We start from the raw sequence: 6,088 nt of genomic DNA on the forward strand, positions 1-6,088 counted from the left end.
AATTCCTAGTGATTTTGAGAAGCATATAAGTCAGATTCTAAGTTAGCCTACTTGTCAAATTTTAAAGCATCGTACAATATTCGTATTCCAAATTGGCAGCTTGACTTTCAAGCTGATGAACATTTTAGACAAGCACCAAGATTTTGCAAGGATAAGCCAACACAAATATAGTAAAACAATTGCCAAAGCAGTATAACTTGATATGACCACTCAAATTTCTCATAGCCAATGTCGTATCGCAATGTAGTGAGTTCAAGCCATTTTAACCAGAGTGAACTGAATGACGCCTATAAAATTCAAAATTCTCAACTCCATTAGGATGGGGCAATGGGTCTTCCCCATACTAAGTGAATTGTCGAACTATATTTTTGTCATTTTAGCTAGTTGGATGGATTAACGAAGAGATGATAGAGAGAGTGAGAGAGAGAGGGAAAAGGGAGATGAGATGAAAATGACAATGAGTGCTTTGATATTTTGCTTATCGGCTGTCGCCCTATTAATAGGTGCTTCCTTTCACCCCCAAAACATCGTTTTGGATGAAAAATGACCCCCCACCAGGTTATATGAAATTGGATGAAAACCAGGTTTCCATAAAACCAGGATTGAGAGAATCCAAGTTTAGGAAGTGGCCAAACACCCATCAAACGAGGTTTCAGAGGCAAAACGTCGTTTTGCCTTTGAAACCCATTTTTTAGTGGGTATCCAAACATGCTCTTAGAGGTCGTTTGATTGCTCTTTATTGGGACATGACAAGAATGTCCTGTCCATTACACTACTGTCTCGTCTTCATCGACAATGATGTTCCTTGTCCACCGTTTGATGATTTTTAGGAACAGAATAATATGTTCCTCTTGTCTAGCATTTGTTTCACATATATCTGTTCTATCTGTTTTGTTCATCCTATCTAGGTTTGTTTTTGTTCTGCCAGATCTATCCATTCTACCCAATGTTTGTGTCTTCCATGGTCAGTTCTATCTGTTTTGTCTATCATGTCTGGTGTTTGTTTATGTTCTGTTTGAACTGTCTGTTCTATCTGGTGATTGTGTCTTCCACGATCAGTTTTGTCCATTATATTTATTCTGTCCGCTATATGATGACAAGAATATCTTATTTTGTCAACATGTTATATCAAAACAAATATAAAATTCATAACAACATGTTATATGTGAATCATTACATTTGATAACACGATCCATAATATTATAGCAAAATCCACTCTTTTAATATATATATATATATATATATATAACAAAAACATCATTACTGTTAAATGTTCAAACATTTATATAATCACAAGTATCAAGTAAAACTATAAAATACAAATAGTCTAAAATGTTCACCTGTTACAAGCCATATGTTGGAGTACATGGATACAAAAATAGATATAAAAGTTTAGACTAGAGCTACTATAAATAAAAAAATAACCATGACAACTCACCAGATAACTAGTCTTCTGTCCTACACATTACTCTTCCAATCAAAACCATGTAATACTTGAGAAGAGACATCACCGTCTGGTTCCTGTATTTCAAAAATCAACAAGACAAATACATAATTAGATTATCATCATAAAGTTTTAAAATAATCAAATATAATTAACACAGTGACATATAATATAATGAGAATGTTAGACAATGAATATCTTACTTGAAACATAATCATTTCACATTGAAGTAATTTGCTCATGAAGTTCATTGTTGCTACCACGTATTTGCGTTTGTTCATTATGTTCATTATTATTTATAATTTCACTTACATTACTATCATTTATATCATTAGAAGGAAATTGTTCGGCATTTGGATTGTAATTGATTATAAAATTATGAAGAACACATGTTGCTTGTACAATTTTAACTTGAGTGGATATTGGATATAACACATGATTCTTCAAAACTCAAAACCTTGCGTTTAGCAAACCAAACACTTGTACAATTCTTCTTTTGTCTCAATTTGCTTAGATCTAGACACATTAAAGTATGATAGATGGTATCAACATATTCTAATATGGAGTTAATAATCTGTCAATATTTGGGTATCCAACATTGGCAAGATAATATTTATCTATTTTATAATCAACAATATGTGTTTTGTCAGTCAAACAATTAAATTGATGATAGTAAATTTAAACCATTGATGATAATAATCATCATGAAAATAAACTAATTTGAAATTACAATGTTAAAAATCTTTTGAGCAGTTCCTAAAATAAAGTGATAGTGTTCTTATTGCCAATAACCTAGAAAATGAGCCTTAAAAAAAGTAAAAAAGGAACGTCAATCATGCTTTTCCCCATATGAGAAATGATGCCAAAGAGGGTCTGGTGATAAGAGAGTGGAAGTTGCCACGACCTACTTGCAACCCTTTCAAGTTGTTTCATGCAATGACAAGTGTAAACATCACATGAAGAAAACATTTTAAGCCCAATATGCAAAGCAACTACTCATCTGTAAGAAAGCATACCTCCTTGCCTAGACCAAGCCCAGAGATTTAGACTTCAGTTAAAGTTTTCCTTGTTCCTGAAAAGCAAAAATGTAAATGTCATAAAGAAGCGGCTTAAGGCTCCATGCAACTGAAAAAGAAAAGCAAAATTCACATGGCAACGATAAATAGAAAGGATGCATCAACATAAGGATCGACCCTTCCGAACTAACTCCATAAATGCAATTAAGTGGAGAGGAATTTACACACATATCCAGTAAAATGTGTTGTTATTTTTTGCAAAGATAAAGCAAAACAAAGCAAGCCTTCTTAAGCCAAATCCATATTTGCACAAACGCAGACCCACAACATCTTTTCCAAATCTGTAAAAGCTAAATAAATGGAAAGACAAAGGATCCTCCCTACACATAAGACAAATGTATCAGTTGATAGCAGAAGGTATTCCCTCAGGACAAAGGAGAAATACATAAATGAAAAATGAACTGGACAGAGCTTCGTTTGCCTACTTGTTACCTTCTTCCAGAACAACAGGCATATCTTTGGTACCTTTATCCCCTTCGTCGGCTTCAAAGACGCTAGCTTACTAGTTTCCTCTAGAACTTGTGAAAGTGGTTTGAGATATAATTGGCCAAAGACACATAAAAAGGCACCATTGGAATAATATTGCATATAGGGTGGAAAGGTGGTTGGAAGGGAGATGACATATCATTGAAATTGTAATATTGCGATAAGTCCACCAAAAAGAATGAAATAGAGGAAGTAGTTGCATTGACAAACAAAACCTAAGCTTTCTGACATTTTAATTTTCCCAAAAGCACATTTATTTGGATAAATGGGAATTAACAAAATGTCAGACACAAGACGAGAAAACCTAACCTTTCTGATCCTCAAAGGCAGATTGTCATTCTTGCGCCTCCTCCGACACCAGATGCAACTCCGTCTCCTTCGCCAGTGCCTTATCATCTCCAGTAGCTGCTCTACCTTCTTTTTCATCTAGATAATGCATGATGACGATGAGGCACACGCAATGGTGGATGCAGTAGTCACTGGTGCAATAGACAGAGGAGAAGGAGAGAAAGAGAAAGGGCGAGGGTAGCTCAGGGTCAGGGGAGAGATTGATTGAAATGCTTCAGCCTTTTATACCCATTGTTCTTTGTCCTGCGTGTCCTTATCATTCTCTATCTGATGTTTGCGTCAACTTCGCCTAAACAGAATGCATCCATTCCGTTCCGTAGTGTTCCAATGCATTCAAACGACCTTTTAGGGGTATTCCATCCTTATGAAAGCTAACATGCGAAAGACCAGGATATAGGGAAACATGGCCCTTGTGATTGTATGCCCGAGCAAGTGCTAAGTCAAGCTAGTCAACCATATTTTTATGGCCACTAAGTTCTCTTGTGGAGTAACCTTTAGAATTCCTCGTCCAAAAATTGCTCTCTCTCTCTCTCTCTCCTTTTGTTACCTACTTTGACCCTGAAACTTTTTTTTTTTGAAAAATCCAGCTATAGCTAGAAAGATGAGACCCAACATGTTTGCTTATGTACCTCCATAAATAAGCATATGCACTGAAAGGCTTAATAACTTTTGAATGAGTGGTCATTAGGATAACTTGGAGTGGATTTAAGTTTAAGCCCATAAAAAAAGTCAGGAACAGCCCAAGACCAGAGATAACAAAACGTGTTTATTTGCACCCTCTTCTTTTCAAGACAAGGAAGACTAAAATGTGGGGGGAATTTTTTTTTAAATGTATTTTGGGGTTCACATTTAGAGGTTGTCATTTGTGCACATGTTTGGCTTATGCATTAGAAATTTAAAGATGCACAAGCAAAAACCACTCAACTTGTGATTTGAAGTTAGTGGTAGTAGTGTTTGCCTTGGAGTAGCCATTGGCAAGACCCAAATTAAATTGCCTCATTCCAAAGGGATTTGAATGTGTGCTAGAGATGGTGAATGAAGTTCTAATTTTGAAGAATTATGCCTTCTGTATTATTTGTCATACTAATAGTGCCAATGTGAGAACACTTGCACTGACTGGAGAAGCCTAAGGAGTGAATGCAGCTTTGATCACATAGAAGCACTAAAGTCTTCAAATGATCTATGCTTGAGGGCCCTTCCCAATAAAAAATAACATGATTTGCTTGTCCACCTAGATTGTGATGCCAAACATCTTAAATAGGACAATGTTCATGCAAAAAGATTCAAATTTGAGAAGTTAATAGTGTTAGTTCAACATAACAACTTTGTTCTTTGCTTCAAAGAGGATGACCGTTTGGAGTGCTATATATTAGAGGATATAAGTATCCTATGGTGATGGAGCATTGAAAGATTTATTAAAGGAAATGCATTAGTGTTGTGCATGCTACATCTAGGTCAGGTTGAGATGTTTAACGATTTGCAATCCTACCTATTGGTGGCAGCAGCATGAACACTCCACAATTGTCCCATGAACTCACCTCCATCAGTTCACGGGGCACTCACAAAGTGTTCCTATTGCTTAAGTGCTCGACTTGTTGGCACATAATGAAGAACAAGTGCTAGTGTCCATGTGGAAATTTTAGTTTTATGATGGTTCCATCATCTATATACATATAGTTATGTTGTCAGAGTTTCTCAAACTTGTGGGCAGCATGGCTGCCTAGACTTTTAGAGAGTCATGGAGTTACATATTAGGGAGATCATAAGAGTATAGGAAGTCCCCATGTTTATTGTACTTTTTACTAAAATCTGCATTTTACCATGAGGTTTTGAGATAGTTGGAAGGAACCATTGAGGACAATTTTGCACTTTATTATGTTTCTACCTTCTTTGACAGGTCAAAGGAAGCTACCCAATCTTTGGAAGATATGTTATGGTCTTGTGTACATAATAGAAATGGAAACAGCTGAGACAGGTACGTGGGTCTTCTTAAGATTACTTATGAGAACAATTGTGATATAAGTAGAGGGTAACTTTATATTAGGCTTATATGGTTTTTGTACAGATTCCCTCTAATGTTTGTGCAAAATGCGAGTCAATAAAGCAATTGCAATATCATGTAAACAAACTAAAGTTGATTGAGAAGCGACTTTTGACCATGCATGGTGGTATGTACACCAGACCATGCATGGTGGACAAAAACTATGCACAAATAAAGCACAAAAATTTGAGTTGTGAAGTAGCAAAATTGTGCACCTTGCAGGAGTTTAATGCAGCAACGGCATTTTTAGTTCCAACAAGAAAGCAAGCTGACCCGTAGAGATGTTGGATCTTTCAAGATCATAGACTAGGTAGGCAAAGTTTCATACTTGGTGGCAGCATTACCTCCTAGTAGGGGCTGAATTAGGAATTTTTTATTAGGAAAGCTAAACTATAGTTTCAAAGGGGCCTAAATAATTTTTTTTAAAACTTTTATATATGCTAAATTAAAATTCATTGAAATTACATTTTTTCTTCGAAAATATGGGGTGGGTGGGGGCAGGGTATGTCCCCTGTATAACCTGCCTGTCACTCACTTCTAGCTCAAATTTCTCAGACTGGTAGAAACTCCAGTGGTACCTTGATTTGAGTACATGTGCCCCTAGACTACTGGTAGTGCGTAGTCGATCTGCCATTTGAAGGATCGACTTTGTTATGATTTTTACTTGTTGGTATTTCAATCTAATGAACCGAA

The sequence above is a fragment of the Nymphaea colorata genome, chromosome 2, assembly GCF_008831285.2.
Source record: "Nymphaea colorata isolate Beijing-Zhang1983 chromosome 2, ASM883128v2, whole genome shotgun sequence".
Lineage (NCBI taxonomy): Eukaryota > Viridiplantae > Streptophyta > Magnoliopsida > Nymphaeales > Nymphaeaceae > Nymphaea > Nymphaea colorata.